Below are 21,222 nucleotides of genomic sequence, written 5' to 3'. Positions count from 1 at the left end.
AAGATTCAATCCCCATCTCTGTTTACTGGCTTTGGCAAGTGACAGGTAGCATGAGCTCCAGTGTCTTTTCTGGTTTCAGATTCAAAGTGCCAAGGCTTCTTTATGAAGGTGGCTCTACCCAACAGCCATGCCTAAGATACTGTTGATTTGGGGCAGCAATTTCGTGGTCAATGCATTCATTTAAGCAAGAAGAATTAGTCTCACCCCAAATGGGGGCAGCAATAAGGGACGGATACAGGAAGGTTTCTAGAATCCTCAGGAATTTGTACCCAGTTGGAGGAGGAGCCCAAGTCATCTACAACCTTCTCCAGCATGTGGGACCACGGTGAGGCCATTCATTAAGTCAGAGGATGAGAAGGTGGGCTGGAAAGTCGTGTTTGGGACTGGGGCCATCCATGGATGGGTAGAGGAAAGTGGGAGAGCCAAGCAGGCTTGCCTGATAATAACTCAAGAATTCAGGGGCCCAATTCCATTTGGTCCCCTGAACTGAACATGATGTCTCCCAGCCCCATGCCCCTGTATGTCTGCCTGTCTAAGGCTTTTTACAAAGTCCACTTCTAGTTCCCCTCTCTATCATAAAGCTTTCCTTCCCATCCTTTAATAAGATCAACTCTTGCTCTGTATTAGGCACATCATGTTTATTGTAAACATGTTAGGCTCAGTGGTTTGGACTACAGGATTCTCGCAAGCTAGGAACAGTACTTTACACACGTTGTTCCCCAGTTGCACTTAGCACAGGACCTGGAACATATGAAGCAGGCCACCACTCACCTGGGAGTATGAAATTCAATGGCCACGGCCAGTCAGTCCCCTGGTGTACATTCTGCAGCTGCCCAGGCCCCCCTTCCTGCGTGTTCGGAACTGTCCCTTGCAGCTCCAGTGGAGGAGCTAACAGCATAGCTGCATCCCTTACTAACGGTGTCCCAGGCATAGTTCCAATGCCTCGGAGCCTTGGTCTCCTCCTCTGTAAAATGGGGCAATAGTACAGCTGTTTCAGAGCTGCACTAGGATTCCGCTCGAGGCTGTACACAGAGCGCACAGACACACCCCCAGGCACTCCACAAACGGCGCCGGGAACTGGAGGGCAGAGTCCGGGTCTAATCTTAGCCCCGCAGTGGCCTGGGTATTTCCTTACTTCCTCATCTGCAGCACTTGGCAGAGTAATCTTGACCCACAGGACTGGGGTGGCTGAGATGACCAGTAAGAATTCACAGAAACATGCCCCAGAAACGCTTAGGGACTGTACCAGCTCTGCATGTGGCAGACCCTCCTGGGACTTCTGCCAAGAGCCGTCACAGAGCCCCAGCCCAGGCACTGGCAGAGGCCAGACCGGGTGTCTCTGGCTTGCTCAAGGAAGGAGGCCTGCAACGAGAGAGGCGGAGATAGGCTGCGGGAGCCTTGTGGAGTGGGAGGGAAGGGCAGCGCTGGAGCCGAATCAGAGACTCCTCACAGAGGCTTAGAGTGGGAAGAGATGTAAGAGTTCGTGCAGTCCAAACTCCAGCCTGGTGCAGGAGTTCCCTCCTGGCCACCTGCTGCTTGGATCCTTCTCATGATAAGGGCCTCACTACCTCAAAATGTTAGCAGCCTGTTCCATTGCTCAGACCTCTAAGGATAAGAAAGCCTTGTTATATTTATATTCAGCCCGATTACACTTTTCTGTCACTTCCTGGGTCTGCCATACACAGCGCAGAACTCATTTCACGTCCACCTAACAACGTTTCTGTACAGAAAACAGCTCACCTGCTCCTCCAGCTTCTCCAGTCTAAACTGCCTTGTGTCCTTCAAACAGCCTCACAAAACTCATTCTTCAGATCCTTCACCTCCCCAGAGGAACACTCCCAGGAAGCTCTTTCCCACAAGCTCAAATCGGGGCCCTCAGAACCAGGCCCGGGACCAGAGGAGTACCAACAGGATGTGCTGGCTCTTCTCTAGTCCCTGCCCCGACAGGGAGGTTTTCCCAGGCCCCGTGGGACACCTGCGCTTTTTCCCTTTTCCCACCGTGAGGGGAGCGCGATGGCTGCTGTCCTCAGAAGCCCTGACTCAGGCGCCAGTATCGTAAGAATTCCCAGCCGACTCGGGCCACGCGGGTCTCTCCGAGACAATGCTGGCAAAGCAGTTTTGACAATACCAGCTCTTACTAAATGAACCTCATTTCCACCCAGTGGTTATCAATTTCACATGGGAATGGTTCTTTGCCTGCACGCTGATTCTCTCTCATCCCGGTCTGACAGAGAAGCACTAACCAGGTCAGCCTGGGATGGACATGGCTAGTGATGGACTTGTGATGCTGGGTCCCTCCTGCCCAATCACAGGACTCAGTATCACCCCCACTAGCCTCGCCAGTGAGGGTCAGGATGCTACTGAGACAGGATAGAGAGAAGCTAGGAAATTCCTTGGGAAGTGAAATAAGGAAACTGATAAGGTAGCTGAACACCATGGCAGAGCAATCCACAGCCAGGGGCAGATGGTCGCCGGGGCAGAGGGCCCAGTGCCTGGCAGGGGGTAAGGCTAGGAAAATGAGGACCTCACCCCCAGGGTAACCTCTCCTCCCCTGGCCTTTCCTCCATGCAGAGACCATCTAGGCCTCAGGTGTACTTCAGCTCCAGGCCCAGAAAAGCAGCAAAACAAGGCAGGCCAGCCAAGACCAACTGCCATGACCAGAGACTCCCTGCCCTGCCACTGACCAATCAGTGGATACTGTGACCCTAACAGATCACTTCTGGAAAACTAATGAATGTTCTACTGGAACCCTCCCCAAGACTTCCCCTAAGATTACCACCTGCAAGGGGGAGAGAAAAGCCTCGAGACAAAGGACCCAGCCACAATCAGCCCTCCCCAGCCCTCTGGGGAGCAGCCAGATGCATTTCCTTTCACTTCTTCTTCCCCCACTTCTTCCCCCAGGAGCACATGTGTCTCCTAAACTCTAAGGCAGTGGGCGGCTGGCAGCTCGTCCCAGGTTGATCCCCTGAACCTGTCCCCAAGACCCTCTCCTCTCTGACCGCCCAGTGAGCTGAGGCGGCCCAGCCCGGGCTCTCCCGTTGCTTCCTCCATGCTACGCCCTTCCTTGTTTTACCGTCCCCGCTTTAATAAATGCACCTTGCCCTGGCCTGTGCACCAAAAGGTTCCTGGTTTGACTCCCAGTCAGGGCACATGCCTGTGTTGTGGGCCAGGTCCCCGGTTGGGGGTGTGTAAGAGGCAGTCAGTCCATGTATCTCTCACACATCAACGGTTTGTTCTCGTCCTCTGTTTCTCCCTCCCTTCCCTTCTCTCTAAAAATCAAGAAATGAAATCTTAAAATAAGTACATAAATACATGTACCCTCACAGTCACCTGGCCTGGTGTAGTGAAATCTTTCCTATGCGAAGTTGAGAACCCACACACTAGCGACTGGACCTGGAAAGACGGGCCCTCTCAGGGCCAGGCCTCTGTCTGGGAGCACTACCAAGGGGCTTCCCGCAAAGCCAAAGGACCCCGGAAGAGTTGGGGTGGAGCATAGGTAAGGGGAAAGTGGAGCAGTTCGGGGGATGGCAGTGGGGCTGGGGACAGAGACAGGGGTGGCAGGAAACAGGATGAGACAGGCTGTCCCAGCCTCCTGTGTCTCCCAAACACCCCTCCGGGAACACACAGAAAGCCTCCCACAGGGGATGAATTCACCCCAATAATAAATCTTCACCAGGACCTGTTATGCTGTGGCCTCCGGGGCCAACCCCTTCATCCCTTTCCACCAGACCGAGTCGGTCCCGGGAAGGAGGAACACTGAAAGACTGAAAGTCTCGTCTCACCAGCACAAGGAAATGACACATACCTGCCATGCTGAGAGGGAGCCCCTGGGTGAGTCACGCCCAGGAAGTGAAAAAGAGAGAACACATCGTCCCAGAAAAGGGTGGGGAAAGGGGAGGAGGGCCCAGGCCCTGGGCAATGCTGGCTCCTGGCAGTGCCACAGGCGCTAACTTTTCACCGACTTTACAACTCTATTGGCCCTGCCTCCAGGGTCACAGACTGGGTCAGCAAAACGATGGGAGGCTCTAGGCCAGACCTGGATTAGAGCAGACCTGCCAGCGATTGGTCAGCAGTCTGTGTCCATAAAAGGAAGTTCCAAAGGGAGACCTGGGCCTTCCCTTCCCACCGGCCCAGCCCAGGCAGGTTAGTAAACACCAAGGAGGCACACACTCAGCTCACCGCTCCGGGACACAGAGGTTGTGTGTTCTTGGCACAACTGGGCAGAGCTGTCTGCTCAGATGGATTTGAGGATGAGAAACGTTCCTGATAGAGCATGTTGGATCCCCCAGGTTATCAGTGACGGGAAGTGGGGGTGGGGAGGTGGGCAGGAAAGCTGCTCTAAAGCCCAGAGAACCTGGGTCTTGAGGCCCAAGGAACCGCTGCTCATTGGGAACCCTGGAAATGCAGGGCGGCTGGGGCCTCAGCTGTACCCCGTCTCCCCTGGAGACCATCTGGGCTACCAGAGGAAGAAGGGTCCTCCTAATTTTACATAGAAGGGGCCTGGCTCCCATGTGCCCCTGACCCATGCTCCCACCAGGGAGTCGGAGGGAGAGCTGGGCCGTGGCTCTCCCTGCCCAGGGGTCTTTCCTTTAAGAAACCAAATCTTCCCCACCCTTCCCTTCATCACCCCGCCAGCTATTTGAATGACCAAAACATTTTATTTAGAAAATAATTGAGGGCTCTTTTTCCTGGTTATCATCTGGAAGGAGAAGAAATCCCCAACTCTAGACCCAGAAGGCAAAAGAAATACAGTTCTGGCTTGTTTTTTTCTCCATCCTGCTAGTCAAAATATACCAGGTGCAATGTTCTATAGACAAGTTTCTCACATCCTTTTTTTTATAGCATACATGGCATTATTTGGGGGCAGTTCGCAGCATTTTAGGGCATCATGCCGGGGGAAATCCTGCCACTGCCACCCCCACCACTGGGTTTAACCACCCTGAGCCCCTTCCACCAAGCGAGGACACAGAAAAAAGAAAACTGTCTATGAACCAGGATGCGGGTCCTTATCAGACACCAAACCTCCCAGTGTCTTCGTCTTGGACTTCCCAGCCTCCAGAACTGTTGTTTAAGCTGCCCAGTCTATAGTTTTTCTGCAGCAGCAGCCTAAAGAAAGGCACCTGCTTGAATAAATGAACGAATTCAGATAATACTTCAAGCCTGTGTGTTTGCCATTATGCCAGAGCACCTCCTCGCTCTCTGTCTCTTCACTTCACTCAAATCTCCCCTTCAACAAAGGCTGGTCCTCCCTGTAGCCCGTTTACAGGCTATTTCCGGTCCCTCATCCAGCGTTGGTCAAGGAGGGAGAAGAAAGCGGGGCTCTCACAGCACGTCCAGGATGTCTCACAAACACAGCCCACCTCCTCACAGGTGGGTGGCTGGGACACGGTGCTCCCGATGGCTGTTGAGGGGAGGGCAGGCACGAGGGCGCCTAGTGCCCCACAGATTTGGGAAGGAATCCTCTGCTGTCAGTTGCTGGCATTCCCTTTCTGTCTCATGTGGCCATGAGCAGAGCCTGGAAATGATGGGGGGACCATGAGGTATGTCAACACCAATTGAGATGGACCTGGAACTATCTGACAGGTGCAGAAATTCTTGGGGACAGAAGAAGTGTCACCAAGCAGAGAAATTTTAGTCTGCGGCTATTTAGTTTTTCATGAATCTCTATAGTTTTATCAGGACAAAAACTGACAGCGTGGTGTGAGGTTTACATTTAAACAAAGTTTTCACGAAACCTAACACATGTCCAGAAAGACTCCACAGTGGAGCTCCAGATGCGAGTCTGGATGACGTCAAGAGCTGATGGGTCTCATGAGTCAAGGCAGCACTTTGGGTGTTAGTTAATTCTTGGGATTAAAAATTTTTTTTTGTTTTGTGTTTTACATGAACCACTGGCCCAGTATAAAAGTTTAAACTTCTCCTGAGACCAGGGCTCTTGAGATAATCCAATCCTTGGATCGATTCAATGAACTTGTGCTGTCGGTGACTGAACCCACCACCAGTGGTTTCAGAGTTCGGAGTTCAAATTTCAAAAACCAGAAAGCTTATTTTGAAATCATTATAGATTCACAGGAAATTGCAAAACTAGGACAGAGAGTCTTGTGTACCCTGACCCACCTCCCCCCTAAACAGTGACATCTTGTAGTTTAATAGCAAACCCAGGAAACTGACATTGATACAATACTGTGATGAGACAACAGTTCTAATTCCATTTTCACAATTTTTAACATGAACTTGTGTGTGTTTCAATGCAATTTTATCCCATCTACATGATTTCGTAACTACTTCAGAGTCAAGATACAGAACTGCTCTACCACCATGAAAGAACTGCCCTGTGTTACCTCTTTACAGCCACACTTGCCTCCCCCTTTTCTGCAACTATAGCCCCAAGCCACATAACAATGGTCCAGTCAACGACGGACCACACATGTGGTAGTGATCCCATAAGACTACAGTGGGGCTAAAAAGGCTCTACCACGTAGGGATGGCATAGCCTTCTAGCAGCGTAGAGCGACGCATTCCTCACCTGTTTATGGCAATGCTGGTGTAAAACACCTACTACTCTGCCCTTTTCTACGACTGTATGAAAGGGTAGCACACACGATTATGTACAGTGCCTAATATTTGATAAGGATGACTAATGACTATATCACAGGTTTATGTGTTTACTGTACTATTTTTATTCTTATTTCAAAGTGTATTCTTTCCTTTTTTAAGTATATTTTATTGATTATGTTATTACAGTTGTCTCAGTTTATCCCCTTCGCTCTTCTCTGCCCAGTACCCGCTTCTCTCCAGCAATCCCCACCTTAGCTCACGTCCATGGGTGATCCATGTACGTTTTTTGGCTTCTCCGTTTCCTATACTATTCTCAACATCCCCCTGTCTATTTTGTACCTGCCAATTATGGTTTTTTATATATTTTATGGATTATGCTATTACATTTATCCCAATTTACTCCCTTAGCCCCCGTCCACTCAGTACCCTCCTTCTCTCCAGCAATCCCCCCACCCCTTAGTTCATGTCTATGAGTCATGCTTATAAGTTCTTTGGCTTCCCTATTTCCTATACTGTTCTTAACATGCCCCTGTCTATTTTCTACCTCCCAATTATGCTTCTTAATCCCTGCACCTTTCTCCCCATTCTTTCCCCTACCCCTCCCAGCTGATAACCCTCCATGTGATCTCCATTTCTGTGATTCTGTTCCTGTTCTGCTTAGTTTGTTTTTTTAGATTCAGTTGTTGATAGTTGTGAATTTGTTGTCCTTTTAATGTTCATAGTTTTGATCTTCTTCTTTTTCTTAAATAAGTCCCTTTAACATTTCATGTGATAATGTCTTCGTGATGATGAACACCTTTATCTTTGCTTTGTCTGGGAAGCATTTCATCTGCCCTTCCATTCTAAATGAAAGCTTTGCTGGATACAGTAATCTAGGCTGAGGTCCTTGCTTTTCATCACCTTGAATACTTTTTCCCAGTCCCTTCTTGCCTGCGAAGTTTCTTTTGAGAAATCAGCAGTAGTCTTATGGGAACTCCTTTATATGTAACTCTCTGCTTTTCTCTTGCTGTTTTTTAGATTCTCTCTTTATCGCCCTGGCTGATGTAGCTCAGTGGATTGAGCACAGGCCTACAAACCAAAGGGTTGCCAGTTCAATTCCCAGTCAGGACACATGCCAGGGTTGCAGGCCAGGTCTCCAGTTGGGGGCACATGAGGAGCAACCACACACTGATGTTTCTCTTCCTCTCTTTCTCCTTCCCTTCCCCCCCTCTCTAAAAAATACACAAATAAAATCTTTTTTAAAAATCCTCTTTTTATCTTTAACCTTTGGCATTTTTATTATGATATGTCTTGGTGTGGTCCTTTTTGGATCCAATTTATTTGGGACTCTCTGTGCTTTCTGGATTTGTATGTCTATTTCCTTTGCCAAATTTTTTTCATTGCTTTTTCAAATAAGTTTTCAATTTCTGGCTCTTGCTCTTCCCCTTGTGGCATCCCTATGATTTGGATGTTGGTACATTTGGAGATGTCCCAGTGTCTTCTCATACTATCCTTATTTTTTTGAATTCTTATTTCTTCTTTCTGTTCTGGTTGAATGTTTATTTCTTCCTTATGTTCCAAATCGTTGTTTTGAATCCTGGATTCCTTGCCTTCACTCTTGGTACCCTGTAGATTTTTCTTTATTTCACTCAGTGTTAACCTTCATCTCTTCCTTCATGTTGTTGCCATACTCCATGAGTTCTTTCAGTATCCTGATCACCAATGTTTTGAACTCTGCATCTGATAGGTTGGCTATCTCTGTTTCATTTAGTTCTTTTTCTGGGTTTTTGTCCTGTTCTGTCATTTGGGCCATATTTCTCTGTCTCCTTAATTTGGCAGCCTCCCTGTGTTTGTTTCTGTGTATTAGGTAGAGTTGCTTTGGCTCCCTGTAAAAGGCACCAGTAAACCATGTGGGGTGGAGCGTTAGGTAATCACCAGGGTAGGGCAACCCACTTCATGGCTTTGTGGCTCTGTGTGTGGGGAGGACTCGGAGAGGGGACTGTGCTACTGCCTGGCTTCTGGGGTTTGCCTGGCACTCACCCCATTTCCAGCCACTTCACCCACTCCCCGTATGTGACTGGCACCCTTCCAGCTGTTGCCCTGGTGTTAAATCCCAGAATAGGTGGGTATGCGTATGTTTTAAGACTATGTGGGCCCTTTAAGTGAAGTTTTCTGAAAATCTGGCAGTGTTTTCCCACTGCTCCAACCCCCACTGATTTTTACAGCCAGAATTATGGAGATTCATTTTCCTGGTACTGGAATACTGGACTATGCAGTCTGGCCTGGGGCTGGGATCACTCACTCCCAAGGTATCCTGCCAGATTTTTATCCACCACATGTGAATGAGGGACTCCCCATGCACGTTCCACTGCCACCGTTGCCTCACCACCCCACGCCACACCTCCTTGCCTCTCCACCTTGTCTCCATCTCTGCCCCTCCTACCCATCTAGATGAATGTGACTTCTTTAAATCCTTGGTTGTCAGACTTCCATACAGTTCAATTTTCTGACAGTCTGGGTGTTATTTGTTTTGAGATTTAGCTGTAATTCCTTTTTGTGTTGTGCAAAGAGGGGAAGCATATCTACCTATGCCTCCATCTTGACTGGAAGTCAGAGTATACTCTTTCTACTTATAAAAATGAGTTTTATAACAGTATTACACCTGCAGCAGCCTCATACATCTCATGTTTACTGTTGGTTGCACCAATTTATCTTGTGCTTGATTTAATCTTATGTTGTTTTGTATACTAACATGCTATATAGGCTTGTAACCTAAGAGCAATAGGCTATACCATATAGCCTAGGTGTGTAGTAGGCTATGCCACCCACGTGTTTTTTTTTAAGTGCATTCTATGATGTTCGTACAACAAAACTTCCTAACAACACAGTTCTTAGAACATATCCCATTGTTAAGCAATGCATGGCTATACTAATTTATTCTCTATCTCTGTAGTTTTTTCCTTTTAAGAATGTTACAGAAATGGAATCATACAGTATGAAACCTTTTGAGATTGACTTGTTTTCACAACACATAATGCCCTTGAGATCTATCCAGGTTACTGCATGTATCAATAGTCCATTCTTTTTTATTGCTGAGTAGTATTTCATATCATGGCTATACCAGTCACACACTGAAAGTTATCTAGGTTGTTCCCAGCTTTTTTCTGTAGCTCTTTAACAAAAAGGAAACTAGCTCTGCTTCACACTGCAGAACCTTCTGAATTCCTGATGAGCAGTACACTTTCAGGTGCTGTGCATGCATAGCATGGGGAAATGACTGCAGTCTATGAGCTGGCTTTTCCCTTGCAGCTCATTCCTGCTGATCCTTCAGGTTTTAAGGGGAATGTCACCTTTCCTGAGTAGACTTTCTGTTGATAACCATCCCTCTGGCCAGGATCCTACAGCTCCCATAATCTCGTGTGTCCATGGTCCCTGTATACCACCCCCCACCAGCACAGGTCTCAGTATTTGTCGAATCAGTAGATTAACAGCAATACTGTCATCATGGTCATTTTCTAGCACAGGCCATCCCCACGTATGATTACAACACACCCTCGAAGCAACATCTTAAAGGAGGATGGCCATGATCCAGTGGGCCATGTTTTCTTACTTGAACAATGTTGTGCCTGAAATAAAGATAAGACCACCGGTAGGGTCTTCAGGTGGTTCCAGGGTTTTGTTATTATAAATAATATTGTCATGAATCTCTTAATAGATAAGAGGTACATTTCTGCATATCTGATTGTTTCATTGGGAGAGAGTCCAAGAAGTAGAATGACTGAGTTGGAAGCATAAACTCTTACATCTTATAGAATATGTTGCCAAGTTGCTTTCCAGAAAGGTAGTTGTATTAGTTTTCTACTGTTGCTGTACCAAATTACCACAAACTTCACAGCTTAAAACAATGCAAATTTGTCTTACAGTTTGGGGGGTCAGAAGTCCCAAAATTAAGGTGCCATCAAGGTCATGTTCTTTCTGGAGGCTCTAGGGGAGAATCTTTTTCTTTGCTTTTTTCAGCCCTCTAGAAACTGTATTCCTTGGCTCATGGTCCCTTCCCCCATCTTCAAATACAACAGAGTAACATCTTCAACTGGTTCTTTCTGTCTAACTTCTGCTTCCATTGTCACATTTCCTTCTGCCCTCACCTGCTCTGACCCTCCTGTCTCATTCTTACAAGGACCTTGTGATAACATTAGGTCCACCCCAATAATCCAGGATAATCTCCCCAATTCCAAATTTTCTTAATTTAATCACACCTGCAAAGTCTCTTTTGCCATATAAATTAACATATTCACAGGTTTTTGGATGAGACACAGATTTCTGTGGAAGGCCATTATTCTGTACCCACCCGTATTAAAACATTAAGACTCCCTTTGAACAAGAGTAAAGTACAGTCTGAAGAGTTAAGAGGCAGAATGAAAAATAGCCATTTACTCTAAGAACACCAGTCACTCAAGATGGAAGGGCAAGGTCGTTTTTCAATTTCAGATACATACAGTACAATAAAAAACCAGGGATGATGCTGTGGGAAGACTGTCCCTAATATTGACATTGCGTTCAAGCCCAGGAAAGAAAGAACAACCTGTAAACATGTGACTTGGTCTGTTAAATCTTATAAATAGGCCAACCCGACCAGGAAGGCAAGCTCAGTTATCTCTTTTATATATTGTCAAACCGTCTAGCAGTATGTAAATGATTTATTGACATATAAATCATGAGCTTGCTGCCTGTTCTTTCTGCAAAGTTTCATTTAGGTTCTAGCCATAACACAATTATACATCACCAATTCCCAAGCACTTTAGATGTTACCGTTTCTCAAATTTAACTGCCCTCCCAGCAGATTCACATATCTGCTCACCACAGATCACAAACTGCTACATTGCCAAAGCTTGCAAATTTATTGCTGGGGACCACAGTTGTTTTGTCTGCCTGCAACACGTCTTCCCCCTTCACAGAAATTTCACTCACAGTCTTTGCAGGGAAGTATTCCTCCTCCCATGGCAACTGGCTAGTTCTCAAGGAGGCTGCCATCAAGGTAGACCCTCTCTCCTACCTCTTCCCTGTAGTCTGGACCACAGGATGTGAGGCATTACTCAAACTAGGGCAAACATGGCTCCCCACCCTCCTGGCCAGGAGGATTGGTCCAACCTGGACACATGATCTTAGCTAAACCAATCACAGTTCTTTTTTGGCATTTTAAAACTTTAGCTTACGGGAAAGCTCTTTCCTGTGGTTGAGAAGGCTGTGGATGAGAGCCTGAATGCCATTAGCAGCTATGCCTCCCACCTTTTACAAAAGCTGTCCTAAAAGAATGAAGCCAACATGCAGAGAGGACCAAAGAGGCAAAGGGATTACACACAGAGACACTTGGCCGAGTCTAAGCTTCTAGCTGCAGGGATCCCTGAGTTCAGCTGCTTCCCGAATCTTCCTTTAGTTTGAGTTTGTAGCCAGCAAACCCCCTCTTTGGGGTTCCTGTCACCTGCAACTCTAAGAGTACTGACTATGACAGTAACAGGGGTGTGGTGCCTTCCTTTTCTCACTTCATCCTCAGGAGCAGGCTTGTATCTGCTGATGTTGTATTTCTCCTGTTCTTGGGGAAAGTCTTCCAAAGTCACCCTTGGTCAGATCGCAGTGACTGACAAGCTAAATGAGTTGGCATTCCCAGGCTACTCCTCCTGGAGCAGCTGGACCGTGGGAGAGCACACCCCCAAAGCAGCATCTGCCTAGAACAACCCAACCACTAATGTGCCTCATTGGTTTCAAAGCTGGTCTTAGTATGATCTGCCACTAAGGGTAGGATGGGGGTGTGTTGTGGTGTCCAAAGTGTGAGTGTGTGTGTGTGTGTGTGAGAGAGAGAGAGAGAGAGAACTCACCTGTGAACAAATGCATCAGGGACTTTGCTTCCTCATACTCAGAAGTCACCGAGTAAAATTAGGCCAAGATGGGCCCTTCCTATCCCATGAGAAGAAAGTGGAAGGAAGGAGAGAAATCCTACCACAGATGGGCAAGCAATGGCCACTCCACCCAAGATGTCCTGGCAAACAGCAGAACCTTCTTAGACAGAGCACGGCATCCCCCAAACTCAGGGTGACTCCCTGAGCTTGACACAGTAACCCCTCTGCCTTTTTCTCAGGCATCGGATAGAGCACGGCCCCATTCATGCTCACGGCAAATGTGTGCTGTAGACCTTCTGGGCCTCTTGCACAGTGGCTGCTACAGAAATATTTTGGCATTAAATCCCCTTTAATCCTGAGCCTAGATCAGCAACCCCAGGCACAGGCAGGGCGCGACCTCTCTCTCCTTGAAGTGACTGTGGCCTCAGTGGCTTAGGAAAAGGAGACCCCATGCTTCTTATTGAATGCTTTTTGTTATTTTTGTTATAGAAAATGCTGAGACATTTTACTGTTCCCCTAAGTTCAAAATAAAGTGCCTGCAAATCAATTGAAATTCCTACCTTGACGCTTCCAGCCACAACAAGTTCACAAGTGTGGGCTGGCCCAGGTGACCCATCCTCTAGCCACACTGAGCATATCATGTTCTTGCTCTAACAGGCATTTACAAGAAGAGAGGTGATTGGGAGGCTTTCCTGTCTTTTGTTTGCCTTGTGCACAGGAACACATTTTGACCTTTACTTGGCCTTCTGGCTATCGAGCATATGCTGAAGACTACAAATTTTATAGGTGAGTAGGTGGGTGACAAAAGCACTTTGGCAGTTTGTCAAGATAAGTGCACAGCACTTTTTTTTTAAATGGGATGGTGGGGGTGACACCATCCTATATTAACCGGTGCTTTGAAAGCGGGGAAGGGTGCAGGATCTCAGGGCTCAGACCAGCAGAAGGGAGTCTGGTCAGCTGGGGAGCTGCAAGGCAGCTCGACCCGTGGGCCCCCTGCGTCGCCTGTGGTGGGCACAGCAGAGCACAGGGAAGGCGGAGCCCAAACAGCAGACTGAGTCATATTTATGGACAAGACCACAGAACAAAAGCTGTAGACAGGAGCTGTGCGGGGGACGGCACTCACGGCATTCCGCCCGCCCCGTTAGCCATGTTCCTCTTTCCTGAAGTGATGGGCCACGTGGGATGTGGGATAAGGAAACCAAACACGGGTTCCATTTCCACATCATCCCTCGGCGGGCGGTTCTAACCCTCAGAACCAGGTGTGGGCTGAGAGATTTGCTTACAACTGATGTTTTATTTTTAACTTTTCCTGTAAAATAAGCCTGTGTTTTATTCAGAAGAAAAGGTTTATAAAAATTATCCCGGAAATTTTAAGATATGGATAATTTACAGTTAAATTTTAAACGGGGAAGACTAATGGACAGCATGATTACAGTCTTATGGTAAAAGATCTTCTTAGAAGGGCCGTTCTAGTCTCAGACAGACCCCCCTACCCCCTTCCCCTTGAGACCATGAATAAGAGTCAGCAGATTTGGGGGCCAGGTGCTGCCCCCACGTTGCTACAGGGCCTTAGGCAAGTCACTTCCCTGTTTTCTCACTTTTGTATTTTTATTTAAAAAGTAAAAGAAACGACCTACAAAATAACAATCACCCACATTTCCAAAACTCCCAACTGGCCACTGTTAACACATTGGCAATCATTTTTTTATTTGTTACAAAAAGGGTTGGACTTGGTGATCTCCAAGGACCTTTCCAATTTAACTTTCTCTAATTCTGATCATTATTCCATGGACCCAGTCATAGCATAGACCACATCTGTCTCTCCACTGCTCCCTCACCAAACAACCATATTTCTAAGGAGTTAGTGGTACCGTGGTTAACCATTGACACTTGTATTATATCTGACCTCTTACAACCTTACTGTACAGCAGGAGTTCCCAACTTTTTAACAGAAGGCTCTTTTCAGCTTCCCCCTGACGTCATGGGACTAGAGGGTGGGTGGCAGCACCGCCCCTGAGGGAAGCTGCGCCCTCCTTCTAAACCAAGCCAGAGCTTCAAGGACGGCTGGCATCACCGGTCTTTCCTGCTGGGGTCCTCTTTATGAAGAGACTCTACAACTGCCTGGAGGAAATCTCACCGAAGAGAATGCAAATGTCTCTGGAATGTTTGTTCATCCTTGGCCAGCCTCCCCATCTTCAAGACTTCAATAATATCCAAATTCTATTTGTTGGTCCTACTTTACTTAATTACTGTAAACCACTGATGTTATATATGTTACCATCTCTTGTTTCAAGTATTTGCAAATTCAGCTCTTTTTCAGGCCACTACTAAGCACATCACCACCGAGGAAGGACCGAGACACAAACTTCACACACCTACACCAGTGGTTGCTTCCCTGGTACCTCTGTCACCCCGTGGGCATGTTCGGACTCACTCATCTTCCTCATTGAAAGGACAGGGCCATGTGCATTCCCAAGCCAGAACTATAAGAAGCCTCCAGAACGTTTCTGGGTGCGGTTTTGACTGTGTGATAACCAGCCATCTTGCTCACAGGACCCGAGGAGTTAGGGAGTGGAGAGATCGATGCAAATGATTCTCACAGCCACAAGACAAATGCTGTGTCTCTGAAGGAGGATTCAGTTCTGTCCGCCGAGGCCTCTGGAGGGCTGGTGGCTGTCGCCTCTCAGTGTGCTGCAGTGAGAGAGCTTCCGGGCGCTCGAGACACGTGCGCCTCCCATTCTCTCATTTTACAAGTGGGGGGATGGGACCCGGTTTGTCCAAGAGAACTCTTATCTCTAAATTTGTAAAAGACCTTGACATGTGTAAAAGACATTAACAGACATTATTATCTTTTTTGAGCCTTACAGCAACTCTGTGCCTTAGACAAGTCAGGCGTTCTTAGTCCCATTTCACAGGTGAGCAAAAGGAACCTCGGGGCTGTTGAGTGCAGGACCCAAGGCCAGAGGTACTAAAGGGTAGACCTCGAGCTGACCCTCTGCCTCCCGGCCCAGTGTCTTGTCATGACATGTCACTGCCTCTGCCAACCAGAAGACTAGTTTTTGCTTAAGGAAGGGCAGGTGCCAAAGGAAGAATAAGGAAGTAGAGGTGGAAGGACAGAAAGGGACTGGAGATCTCCAGCTGTGTGCTGTGTGTTTTGCTGGGTTCTTTCTATTTGTTAGTTTATATAATTGTCATAATAGCTTAGTGAGGTAAATACTCCCATCCCCTTTGAAAACAAAGATTTAGAGAAGTTAGAAAAACTTGACCTAAATCATATAGTCAAGACAAAAGAAAAAAAGGAACCTAAAATTGAAATATATGTTTTCAGATTCTAGACTCTCTAGTCTTCTCGACTGTTTCATGCTAGACAACATCTGGGAATTCCCTCATCGGGACACCAACAGAGAGCAGGTGGGCCTCAGATGCCACCTGTGTGGCATCCAGCCCGGTGGTCTGAGGCTGGGATGTAAGGAATGTAAGGGACAGAGATGGGGGGGGGGACATGGGTGGTCTGAGGAGCTGGGGGATGTTCGGCAGTGTGGAGAAGCATCCAAAGACAGAGGAACCAGGGACCGAAGCACAGAGGGCTGCAAGAAGGGGGCTAGGGCAGAGCGGTGCCAGAGCATTGCGGTACAACCTCCAAATGGAAAAGACTGCAGGAAACGCAGTGGCTGGTGGGACACGGGCTTGGTGCAGGGCAAGGCTGCGTGGGAGCAGAGAGGATTCTGCAAGCTGCCCTTCTGCATCACAGGCATCCTGAGAACAAGTGCAAGAAGAGAGATCCGGTCCTTCAAGAACCACCTACCCAGCCACCCCCACAAAGACATTACCCAATGCCAAGTAAAAGCAAAGCAACAACCAATTTGGGCCCCCTGGATGATGAGCCAGTATCTCTGGAGCATAATGCTGGCCACCTCTGACAGCTACCTCCCTCTAGTTGCAGAGAGAAGCCAGGGAACTGTTTGTATTGTCTGCTGTGTTCCATGGACAGTGCTAGGAGGTGCTATCACACTTCCCTTACTGGTTGCTAAGCAACAGCATTAAGATGATATACAAGGCTGAAGCTCTAAGAGGGGTGTGTGTGTGTGTGTGTTGGAGTGCATGCATGCTGGGGTGGAACTGCAGAGTTGAGTAGAGAGAAAAGTAGGCTTCGTTGCTTTTGTTTTGACTGAGGGATCTTGGCAGGTCAAGTTTAGGAGAGCCCTGTCCTGCAGAGGGAATGTGGATGGCAATACTCCTGAAGTGCAGAGAACCAATTAAGAAACGTTTGGGTGCTCACAACATAGAAAGAGGACCAGGTTCTGGGCAAGACTGCCCGCCAAGAACAGTATCTCAGAATAAACAGGTTCCAGGCATCTAGCTTCACTAGTTTTCAATTTCTGGGATATTTCAGATTTATTTCCCCCATGCTGCTCAGCTCTCATTTTATCTGGAGATTTTTTTTTAATTGAGAGATCATTTTATCTGAATTGGAAAGAAGAGCACCTTTGGTTTGTGAAACGCGAGGCCTTTCTGGGTCTATGTTGCTAGAATGGAATGCTGTCTGAGCCAGCAGAATGGGCTGGTTCAGGGGGAAGGGAATTCTCCATCTTTGTGGGTCTAAACAGGCTGGACAACCACTTGGCATGAAAGCTTCTTGGAAGACTGGCCTAGAAGGAGAAGTAGGTGCAGCAGGGCAAGAGGCAGAGAAACAGAGGCAAAGGAACTAAAAATAAAGGCTATGTTCTAAGAAGACAAGGTAAAATCAGCTTAACTGGACAAAGGTAAGGTAGAGAATGTTACGGGCAGAATTGTGTCCTCCCAAATTCCTGTGTTAAAGTCCTAACCTCCAGTACTGCAGAATGTGACTGTGTTTGGAGATAGGAACTTGAATGAGATAACTAAGGTAGAATAAGGTTATTAGGGTGGTCCCTAATCTAATACGACCAATATCCCTATAAGAAGAGAAAATGTGGTCCAGGACAAGGACATGAACAGATGGGAGACCATGTGAAGACACAGGGAGAAGTCAGCCATCTACAAGCCAGAGACACAGGCCTCAGAAGAAACCGACCTTGCTGACACCCTAACCTTGGACTTCCAGTCTCCAGAATCATGAGGAAAAGATGTCTTTGGTTTAAGCCACCCAGTTGGTGCTATTTGTTACAGCAGCCTGTGCTGACCAACACAAGAATGATAAGGAACGAGGCTGGAAGAGCAAACCAGACACCAACTGCAGAGGAACCCGGGGCTGTGAAAGCCCAGCTGAAGAATTCCAGCACAATGGGATTTGGAGATGGGTTTTACTTAGCAAGATTAATTAGCAGAGTATTTCCAAACAGAAGGCCCATTGGAGAGGGGAAAGACTGAAGCCCCCAGTGATGCGGTCTGGGAACCACCAGCTAAGAGGTCTCGTTTCTTGTGGAGTGTTATGTGCATTGCTGGCCGTGACATTTTAAGATGGTGACAAATGATGTATGCAGAAGTGGAGGGCCAGAAAGGCAGGGCATCCAAAAACCACATCACATAAGGAAGGGGTGGGAGATCACTCTTCATGTTAGGTCTGGATCAGAGATTAATGGAGGGTGGCCCCTCTCTTTGAGGGCTGTCATCCAGAGGACCGGCCAGCATTCCGGGCTGCCGCAGAGGGCCATTCCTGCTCCAGCAGGTGTGTTTTAGAGGGTTCAGCCCTGTGGAAATAAGAACCTCCCAGCAATAAGACTTTTCCCACAATGATGAGCTCTCTGGAGAGGCATTTTCCACAGGTGCTCAAAAGAAAGAAGACCTTTCTCCAAGGGATGGAGTTTAGACTGGCTGACTTTGCAGTCTATTCACTCCTTCCCCCAATAATTCTTGTTCTGGGGCTGGGGGGAGCATTTCTGGCCCTTTAAGATGCTCCACTTTTCTGTGATTGAAGAAAATTCTCCATCACTTTCCCCATTAGTCACAGCAGCATGGCGAGCAGAAAGCAAGTAGTTCTATGAGAACAGAGTACAAGTAAGGATTCACAGAACCCCTTTCTTGAGCTTTTTCTTCCTCATCCACTAGGGGAAAATGGAAATTCCAAGGGGGCAACTGCCTGTAATAAATACCATTGTCTGGAGTGACCAGACTTGTAGGTGAATGAGGTTCTCCATAACTTCGGAATCACAGTGAATGGATTTTTAAAAGATACGTGGAGCCCTGGCCAGTGACTCAGTTGGTTGGAGCATCATCCCACACACCAAAAGGTTGCAGGTTCGATCCCGTTGGGGGCATGTATGAGAGGCAAGCAATCAAAGTCTCTGTCTCACATTGATGTCTCCCTCTCTCTCTCTCTCTCCCTCTCTCTCTCTCTCTCTCTCTCTCCCTCTCTCTCTCTCTCCCCCCCCACTTTCTCTCCAATAAGCATGTCCTCTGGCAAAGATTTAAAAAATGATACGTGGAGAATTTATTGTATGCCAGACACTGCCTAAGCCACCAGATAGGGCTGGGAGTGGATTTGAGGGTAGGTGAGACGGCCTTACACAGCTCCCGAGAGTCCAAAGGAGAAAGTGTCCATTGCCACCTAAGGCCACGTGCTGCGAACACAGTAAGAACAGGGCCAGTCATTCTGACTACAGGCCAGAGGAGATCAGGAAGGCAGAGGTGCAGCCAAAAGCTGAGGAGGGTTTCAAGGGGAGAATAGAAAGAATGAGGAAGCCAGAGACATTGAGGAGCACTTGGGTAGAAGAAACAGCTCTTCTGACAAAGGTGTGAGACGTGAACACCATTTCGAGAAACGAGGAGTGCGGACACCTTTGGGAACGACAGGTCCAAAAGGCCAGTCGCTTGCAGCCGGTGGCATGAGCCTCCTCTCCTGCTCCCCAAACTTCTGCCACAGCCCAGAGCCTCACCATGGCCCCCAGGGCGATGAGCTCCTGGTCTCCTCCGTGGCAGCGCATGTACATTTTCCCCTGAGTCATCTTCCCGTACGTGTCGACCCTGTCATAGGTCTTATTTATTTTTCATGCCTGAATCAACCCTGTGTAATATAATTTGTCTACTTCTTACAGTTTTGATGGGTTACAAAGTCCCATTGCCAGAAAGTCAGATCTGCAGTCTGGGGAAGGCAACCGCTTCCTCCCCAAGCTGTACAGAACCCAGCCCTGGCTAGGCGCGCCTCTGCTGGGGGGCGGGCGTCCGCTCCCACAGGCAGTGTCCTCCGAGCCCTCACCTCCACCTCCCCGCTCGCCACTCGGGCTCGCCCCGGCGTCCACATAGGCTGTCCTGCCCCAAGGGCGTAGCATCTTTGTTTAAACATGAATAAAAGATGGTGATGTTTCTATTTCCTTAGGAGAGGGTAACAGAATTCCTGAAGGAAGAAAACTGTATGTGTTCAGACACATACCTGCTATGGATTGAATAGCTGGATTCCCCTCGAATTCCCATGTGGAAATCCTAACCCCCACCTGGATGGTATTAGGAGGTAAGGCCTTTGGGAGGTGGCTAGGTCATGAGGGGGAGCCCTGTGATAGGACTTGTGTGCTTCTAAAGGAGGCTCCAGAGAGACTCCTCCCCCTTTCCACCGGGCGAGGACACAGTGAGAAGACTGTCTATGGACCAGAAAGCAGGTCCCCCCAGACAAGGAGTCTGCCAGGGCCTCGATCTTGGACCGTCCAGCCTCCACAGCTGTGAAAAAGAAAGGTTGTTTATCAGCTACCCAGGCCTCAGTGTTTGGTGATAGCAGCCCAGATGCCTAAGATAACGCTCCGCTAAATCACAGCAGTTAGATGAGGCTCAGGGAGGCCGGGCAGGTATCCCGTGTTCATTGCTCAGGAGAAGCAAAGGAAGGAGGAGGGGAAGGGGGGCAGAAAAAGAGATGAAAGCCGCCGGACCTGAACCTCTCGATGACACTCTTCCTCCTCCCTCCAGTTCTTCAGTGAAACCACAACATCACACGTCTTGTGGGTTTGGACTTCTTGGGTCACGGGTGAATGGTCTGAGTTCTGTGCCTTGGGGTGATGAGACCAAACAATATCTCATAGCACAGAGGTGGCCAGGGCACAAGGAAGTGAGTCTAGAACTGGCGAGAGCCTGGGGCAAGACCTTGGGCTGCCACAGCCTGCGGGGCCGAGGTGTCTGCCAAGTGTGACAGACAAGGGGCAGGGGGCAGGGGACATATCAGTGACTATGTTCTAACAGTGTGTGCCATTGATTAAAATAATTGTTAAATGTATTGAGTACTTATGTGCAATGTACCAATGCTAAGTGCTTTATGCGCATAAATATATAACCTCTTTTTAATCTTTGCACTATCTCTCTAAGGAAAGCACTACTGTTATCGCCATTTGGCTGTAGGAAAGCTGAGGGCTGGCGGGGGGCGGGGGGGTGGTTAAGAATGCACTTGAAGCCACATCTCCAGGAAGCGAGGAGCCACACCTTGAGTGTGAGGGCTTGCTCCCAACCGTTATGAACGCTACCTGCTGATGGATTGTGAGTTGTTTGCTTGAAGGCAGATGTTCCCTTGACTCCACTGGGAGATGGGATTGCTCCATGTTTAAAGGATCAATAATATCAGGCCCAAGCTTGTGCTGGGAGGGGCGGGGCGGGAGAGGGAGGGTATGGAGTGGGGGGACGCATACCAAGAAGTAAGCTTGCCATTTGCCTAAGGAATTAAGGAGGGGGTCAAGAACTTAGTCTCGGGGTCTTTTTTCCAAACATAGGGCATGTTTCTATTCTTTTTCCTTTAGCCAGGAGACTTGGACAAATAGGAGAAAAAGAAAAAATAGGGAAAAGGCCAGAAGGCAAGGGACAAGGTTCATGAATAAGGTAGAGACTGGTGGAGAAAATA

The 21,222-nt window shown here is 48.0% G+C and overlaps 1 protein-coding gene across 7 annotated transcripts in view; it reads right to left on the bottom strand.

The window, feature by feature from the left end:
• Window positions 1-21,222, bottom strand: part of PTK2B (protein tyrosine kinase 2 beta) — a 116,954-nt gene that overhangs the window by 79,263 nt on the left and 16,469 nt on the right. The window contains exon 1 of one of the 7 annotated variants that reach the window (XM_045831538.1): window positions 11,506-11,602. The exons of 5 other annotated variants lie outside the window; for them this stretch is intronic. The gene's annotated coding sequence lies outside the window, so the exon portion shown is untranslated. Of the gene's footprint in view, window positions 1-3,805; window positions 3,927-11,505; window positions 11,603-21,222 lie in introns of those variants that run through there. One more of the 7 variants, XM_045831534.1, reaches the window with a different exon arrangement.

The sequence above is a fragment of the Phyllostomus hastatus genome, unplaced genomic scaffold, assembly GCF_019186645.2.
Source record: "Phyllostomus hastatus isolate PE091 unplaced genomic scaffold, TTU_PhHast_1.1 phas_contig_159, whole genome shotgun sequence".
Taxonomy (NCBI): Eukaryota; Metazoa; Chordata; class Mammalia; order Chiroptera; family Phyllostomidae; genus Phyllostomus; species Phyllostomus hastatus.
This window is presented reverse-complemented; position numbering and strand designations above follow the sequence as displayed.